Source organism: Arvicanthis niloticus, chromosome 22 (assembly GCF_011762505.2).
Source record: "Arvicanthis niloticus isolate mArvNil1 chromosome 22, mArvNil1.pat.X, whole genome shotgun sequence".
Taxonomy (NCBI): Eukaryota; Metazoa; Chordata; class Mammalia; order Rodentia; family Muridae; genus Arvicanthis; species Arvicanthis niloticus.
Genome location: NC_133429.1, coordinates 47,367,408 through 47,375,661, shown reverse-complemented (window position 1 = coordinate 47,375,661; position 8,254 = coordinate 47,367,408).

The following is an 8,254-nucleotide window of genomic DNA, read 5'->3' as shown; positions in this document are numbered from 1 at the left end:
TTCCATGGATACAGTTGTGTTACTTCTTTAAGGGCCAGCTCAATCATCATTCATCTTTCTCTGACCCTTTAAGAAACTTGCTGACGTTTCTCTCAAGACTTAAATCAACTAGGAGATCTTCGGATGGTGTACCTGCATGCATTATAATGCATTCCCCACTGGCATTGTAATGGTTAGTTTTGATACGTGTCTCCCCATCCCTTGATGGTCTTTCCACTGATGAGAATCATGTTTTCAGTGTTTGGAGTATATCACAGAACACCTGACACAAGCTTGGTAAATAGATATGGGCATAATGAAGACAAGATATCTGTATAAAATGTGTGGCTTTCTTTGTGGAAATCTGGTGGTTATAAAGAAACAGCATAAAAGACACAGTGATTGCACTCTTACTGCACACAGTCCTTGAATCACTAGTGTATGCAAACACTTAAGTACCTGCAGAAGGACTGACAAAGATACTCAATGCATCTCCTTAGAATTAGAGAGATTCTTAGACTTCATTATAAGCCAGGGAGATTGCTGTGGTAGTGATGCAGTCTAAAGTAGAGGTAGAAACTCATTAAATTCCAGAGGACAGACTCAAAATAGCCTTAAGTGACTTACAGTATTTAATTCTCTAAGACCCACTATGGGATTTGCCCAATAAAAAGATTGTCATTTTGTTTATGAAATCCTTTTGTCTCGAGTCAGTTGATCTTGGCATTTTAGCTACAAGACATCATCACGGGGTACTGTGGAGGATTCTCATAAATCTAAATTTATGAGAATAAATTTAATAAATTTAATAAATATAATTTAATAAATATAAATGTTATATTGTTCCATACAAGTCGCATAACCCTGATGTCTGGTTAGCAGTGACTCAGCTGAGTGATCTACATTGGTTGTGTGTTAGCAGGATGTTTCCTTTTGTTCTGGAGGGGAGGGGAGGAATTCCAAGTGATTTTTGACTCAGCTTTAACTTGTTAAGATCATATTCTATCGGAACTGCTGCACAACTGAGTTGTTTTCTAAGCAAATGAAGCATGCTGCCTGTCCCCTCCAGCCCCTGTGCTCTGGTTTCAAACACACTGCAGCTGCTGTTGCCTCATGATGGACAGCAACAATCTCCTCCCTGAGGTAATTAGTGTTATAGATACCATTTACAACTCTGGACACACTGCATCACAACTACACTGGACTCTTAAGGAATCAAGACACATCAATTTCTAGACTGAATCCAAATGGAGGTGCAGAATCCCAAACCTAAAACTGTCAAATTTGAGAGGAAATTTTTGTGAGGATGATATCACCTCACATTCAGTACCATATCCAAGTACTGTGCTTCAGAGTGTTCATCTTATATGGGTACAAAAATATAGCCACATGCACGTGCATGTACTTTAATGTGCATGCAACACATGAAAATTACTCATTCACTCATACTCACAGCGTGGTATTATGCAAATTAGTCATTATGTTTAAAGTAGAGTCATGAAATGTGTCATCAAAATTTAAATGGATGGGTGAATAACTAAACAGTGCGTTTTCTCATCCCCACCTTCTCAAATTCCCAATTTACTTCAGTGGTATCGGTTGGCACCTCTTGCCTGCCCCACTCCTTCCTACCAACTTCTAAGCCTTTGAAATTCTACTCTCTAAAGGAGGCAGGATGCCTTCTGCCTACATGCTTCCCTGGTGAGGTGAGACAGATTCCTTTCCCTTTGTTCACCGACTAAATGGCCTTAAGTGTACAAAGAGGTGCTGGAGGTTTTCAGTCATTGCTTGCTTTAAGCATTTCTTAACATCTGACATCAGATCGAAACTTTCCTTTATAGTAAAACAAAAAAAAAAATCAATTTTCAAATCACGTGACTAATGGTGTAAATATGAAAATCTCCTTACCTGCCTTTTCTTCTTTGCAGAGAACACTGTAAGAGCTGCGTGGGAACAGAAGCTAGAACATGGGAAATACTGTTAGTCTGTTCTGAGTATAGCAAGACTGCAGTGCTGACCTTGCAGGATGGGAGCCGGGAAGGAGGCCATTTTGCCTATCTTGCCCTCTGATTCCTAGTCCTCAGTAAGAAGATTGGACAACCGAGAGGTTTTTTGAGTTTGTGTGGGCACACGAGCATGTGAGTGTGTGTAGGAGTGTGTAAGTGTGTGAATATGTATGTGAGCATGTGTGAGTGTGTGTATGAGTATGTGTGAGTGTGTGAGTATGAGTGTGTGTGTGTGAGTATGTTTGTGTGTGTGTGTGTATGTGTGTGTGCATGCCTGTGCATACATATATGCAGTTGGAGGTCAGAGGTTGACATTAGTACCCTCCTCTCCTCTACTGCTCTTCACGTTATTTTTTGAGACAGGGTCTCTCTCTGGACCTGAGCTTGCAGTTTTGGTTGGGTAGAAAGCTCCTGGGATCCATCAGCCTCTGTTCCTTATAACACAGAGGTCTCAGTACGAGTAATCCTAGCTTTTTGTGGGGTCTTAGGATCTAAATTCAGTTCTTTATACTCTTTTCCCCAGGAGTTAGCTCCTGGGGAAAATGAAACACAAACCTTTTTTTTTTTTTTTTTTTTTTTTTTTTTTCATAGCTTCATCAAAGAACAAAGTTTTTGGAAGGGCTGGTTGGAATTCTGTATTGAGTTTCTGACTTGCTCTTAATTGTTCTCACAGGTATGGCTCATTTTCTATTTGTGGATAAAAAAATTTATGAACCTTTATAAATTAATTTATATATTTTGGAAATCAAGTTTAGAAGCATTAGCATATTAAATATAATTTTTAATCTGCTTCCAATCCAGATGTGGTAATAGAGACTGGGATTGCCCTGCCATGTGTAATAATCAGAAGTCTCTGTGCATTAGCAGCAATGGATGGATGGCGATTCCCCAGAGCGATAGTGAGGATCCAGGGAGAGGCTTGGGAATTCCCTGATCTGTGAGGCAGAGATGAGAATATGGAGATGGGATTTTTAAAAAGCTGGAGTTTGGGGAAACAAATGTTGGATGGGAAAAGTTTGGAGACTGAGGAAAATCATATGGCATTTTTTTTAGCAGAGCTCTGAATGAGAATATTTGTGACTACTCACACACACATATACACACACAGATACACACTCACATACTCTCACACACTCACACACATGCACACACACACTCACACACATGCACACACACATTCACATACATGCACACACACTCACACATACCTTACTTTCTCACACACTCACACACATGCACACACACACATTCACATGCATACACACACACACACACACACACACACACACACACAAAGAGAAGACTCTTCAGTTCCTACTAGAGCCGAAGGCATCATAATTCCCAGGCACTGGGTAAAAAAAGAACTTCAGAAACATTAGTGAGAAATATGAGCCGTGGGTAAAATGTGCTTCTGCTCTCACCAGTGTATCTTAAATGGAAAGACTGAGGAAGAGCAAATGCTTTCCATGTGACTTAATTGTACCCCAGAACAAAGCATCCAAATTCCTACAAGAAATTAAATTCTGTGCTTGACTTGATAAAATTTGTAGTCCCTGGAATCAATCAAATGTTACCAGGCATGCAAAGACACAGATACATATTATCAATAATGAGGAGAAAAATTAATTAGTGTAAAGCCACCAAGAATTAGCAAACAGAGACATTGAGATAGCTACTGCGATTATATTACATCTGCTTGAAAAGTTTAGGGCAGATCTAGAAAATGCATTACTATACAAGTTGAACCTCTATGGTGGAAAACTACAGTATGTAGCCTTCTACATTTTTGCTGTTTGCTTTACCTGCCCAACTTGGTTTTTTTTTTCACATAGACAATAAATAAATATTCAATTTCTAAAAATAAAACAATATATGCAATATAATTTACAGATTAGATTTTGCAGAGGAAATATTTGTAAACCTAAGGCCAAAGCTACCTGTTGTTCTCTCCAACACACACACACACACACACACACACGGGGGGGGGATAGAGAGAGCACAGTGTGGGGGTATAGATTAGTAGCTCAGTGATTGATTACCTGCCAATCATGTATAAATCCCCAGGTTCAATCCATACATAGCATCATGAAAAGAACAAACTAGTACAACACAGCTCAACCATGCACCACTGAGCTATGGGACAAAGTCAAGCTCTGATTATACATTGGAGTCCCAGAAGGTAGGAAAGCAAACATGCAAAGAAAGAGACACTGAGACATTTCCTAAGCGGTGAGAGCTCTAACTGACCACAGAAGGCAACAAATATCAGAGCACAAAACATGAAAACAAACACAACAAGGCAAGTTACCCTAAGGACAGTTAAGCTGAGCATGTATGCAGATGATAGATGGATGGATGAATGGATAGATAGATAGATAGATAGATGATAGACAATAGACAGATTGATAGATAATAGAAGATAAATCATAGATGGATAGGTAGATAGATGATAGATAATAGATGATAGATAGATAGATCATAGATTGATAGGTAGATAAATAGGTAGATGCTACATTGATGCTACATAGATAGATAGGTAAATAGATAATAGGTAGAGAGATTGACGGGTAGATAATAATTAGATGATAGCTAGATCATAGATAGGTAGATGATTGCTAGGTAGATAAATAGATAAGTAGATGATACATAGATCAATAATAGATGATAGATAGCTAGATCATAGATACACTGATTGATAGATGGTAGATAGTTCATAGATATATAGATAAATAGATATATACATACATACATACATACCAAATAGAACATAGAAAAGGAATTTAAAAATACCTCCGATGATTTCTCTGAGAGCAATGCATATTAGTAGAGTAACTGTGAGGGTTTCAAAGGTAAAAAGACAAACACATAATCACAAGGAGGATTTTAATATTTCCTCTCAACATCTGAATCAAGAAGTGTAAAGGACTAGGGGTGACTTAAACAATATTGTCAACCAACTTGACAGTTGACATTCACAGACCATACAGTGAAATAAATACTATTTTCATGTTCACAGAGAGCACTTAGGAAGCTAGAATATGTACTCTGGGCCATCAAACAAGTCTCCATACACAAAGTTATCTGAAAACTTTATAAATAATTATAGACCAAATAACAGATTGCTAACCCAATTATTAACAGATAATTAATGGGTCTCAGAAGGAATTAAAAGTGAATTATTGTTTTCAATGAAAATTAAATGCTGACACAGTATGAAGCAAGAGAAGAAGAGGAAGAGGAAAAGGAAGAGGAAGAAGGAGGAGGAGGAGGAGGAGGAGGAGGAGGAGAAGAAGAAGAAGAAGAAGAAGAAGAAGAAGAAGACGAAGAAGTAGAAGAAGAGGACGACGAAGAGACGACGACGAAGAAGATAAGAAGAAGAAGAAGAAGAAGAAGAAGAAGAAGAAGAAGAAGAAGAAGAAGAAGAGGAACAACAACAACAACAACAACAAACACAACAACAACAAATTAAAGTAAGGAAAAGAAAACAAGAAAGGTCATAGAAAGATCCTGTTGAAAGCCAGTCAGTGATGGCTCATGACTTTAATTTTATCGATCAGGAGTCAGAGGAAGGCAAATCTCTGAATTTGAGGCCAGCCTGGTCTACAGAGCAAGTTCCAGGGCAGATAGGGCTACACAGAGAAACCTAGTCTTGAACAACACCCCCCCGGGCTTCTCCCCCCACCCCCCCAAATCAAACCAAACCAAATCAAACCAAAACACAGAAAGATCATATTGAAATTAGAAACAGAAAAGCAATAGAGAAGAGCTAATGAAATTGGAAGCTGGTTCTTCGTGAAGACCAAGAAACTTCCTAAAACCCGAGTCCGAGAGAAAATAGAAAGGGAGAAGGCGCGCGTCTATAGGAAGAATAAAAGGCGACATCATTGCAATGTGTGCAAGTGTTAAACAGATAGCTGTATAGAAACAGCTTCAGGAACTTAAGATGAAACATGTGGGTTCCTTTCCGGACTCCGACTGCCAAGGCTCACCCATGAAGAAATAAAACTTCGAATGGCCCTCTATGTAAGAAAGGAATCGAATTTGTGGTTAAAAAAGTTTTCACACAAAAAGCTCCACGACCAGATTCCTTAATTAACTTTTCCAAACTTTACAGTTAATAAAATAATAAAATTTTAAAGGAACTCAGAAAATTTAAGAGATAAATTTACCAGCTCATTCTATGAGGCTTCTGATGGGGATTCCTGATTGTCAGCTTGATTACATCTGGAATGAACTACAACCCCAAAATGGAGGACACACCTGTGATCCAGATCTAGAGGCATAGTGGCCATGAAAAGCTTAGGTCCAGGCAGGTAGTACACACCTTTAATCCCAGGAAACTAAGGCAAGCAGATCTTTGAGCTTAAGGCCAGCCCGGAACAGAGCAAGTTGCAGATCCAGGTATGGTGGTTCACATCTTAATCTGGGCCACACCTTCTCTTGGAGGCCTATTTAAGTACACTGGAAGAAAAAAGTCTCACTCTTCTTTGCCTGCTTGCACTTGCTTGCCAGCACATCTGTTGGAACCTACTTCTTCAGGACTCCAGCTTATACAGAAGGCCAGGTGAAACAACTAGCCCAGTGGGACTGAGCAACTACCAGATTCTTGGACTTCCCATTCACAGCTGTCCATCTTTGGGTTAGTCGGACTGCAGACTGTAAGTCATTACAATAAATTCCCCTAATCTAATAGAGATATTCCATAAGTCCTATGACTCTAGAGAACCCTGACTAATACAAGGCTAATTCTCAAACTCAAGACATTGCAAGGAAAGAAGCTACCTATCAAGTCCAAGGGTGATTTGCTGGAGTCAGATCTCCTTCCCACATGTAGGTTCCAGGGAACTGGACTCTCATCATCAGGCTTGGTGGCCAGGTCCTTTGATTTGAGAACTTAACAGTAGACATGGGGAAGATATGGTTCTTATGGCTCAGGAGTAGAGGTTTCCAAATGGGGTATCTTGCAGGCAAATTGTTGGGGTTGTAGAAGCATAACATACAGTTAGTCATAACAACCACCTGAAACAAAGATGTTTGCAAGGCAGACATGACAAGGTAGTCATAGCAAGTTGGTCATAGCAAGTTGGCTGTAGCAAATTGGTGATGATAAACTTTTGAAACAAAGGCATGGCCCCCGTTTCCTTTAACAGGCAGTACAGAACCATTTGTAATTAAGGTTACAGGTGGGGCATAGCCCAATCCTTGGGAAACAGATTTAATCATAAACAAGAATGAACATAGTTCGTCTTCACTATAAGATGGTTCTCAAGCCTATGATGGAGGCAAGATAGTTCATCATTGATGCCTGTAAATCAATCTGTGTAATTTATTGGTTAACAAAGAATTCTATACTTGACTTAGGAGATGCCGCAATAAAGCAGCTTTAGAAAATCCAACACTAACTGGGAAATGTTCTCATCAAACTAGAACAGAAGAGATTGCCAACAATCCACTGTGGCTGGGCTCACACTGCTGAAAGGCTGAATTCCCTGATCAGACCAAGAACAAGCTAGATGCTGCCCCTGCTCTGGTTCCACCCAGTGGGGTTTTTTAAAGAAAAGACAGCTAGATTGAAAAAAACTGACTTATCAATACAGTGTAACCAAATCAAAACTCTAGTAGACTAGCTAAGACACAGAAACTGATTAGAAAATTCATTTTAAAAGTATGTAGAAGTCACAGTTAGTCAACAATTTCTCTAAAGGATAATTGGATGACTTTAGTTACTTAATTCAAGATGGTAAAAGTGTCTTTTATCTGCCTGATGTAATAGTCATCTCTGAGGTTTACTGCTTCAGTCTGCTAACCTGGGCCTAGTCCTGGAAGATAGCCTCTGTAGAATCTTATCTAGGCCTAGAATGTTTTCAGCCTCTGAGACTTAGGCTGAATAAACTCATCCCTTCCTAGTTCTTTCTGGTCTCTGGATGGCTGGTTCAACTCTGCTGTTCTGGCTCAAACTCCTCACACACATGCACAGATGACTGATTCAGTCTGGCTTCTCTCTCTAGGCCTCTTCTGAATTGGTTTGCTTGCCTTCATACTAACTTTGGCGATCTGTTCTAATCTGGCTCCTTAACATTCTCTGGCTCATTCTTTCTTCATTTGTGTCAGTTTGTTCTCTCTTTAACTTGTCTCTGTAAAACTCTCCTGGAAAAACTGCCGCTTTCCTTTTCTCTCTCTGTACTGCTTTCTCTTAAATAGCTTCCCTTTCCTCTCTCTTTTCCTGAGAGTTGGGCATATCCTGTTGTGTCAAATCTTTCTCTGATTCG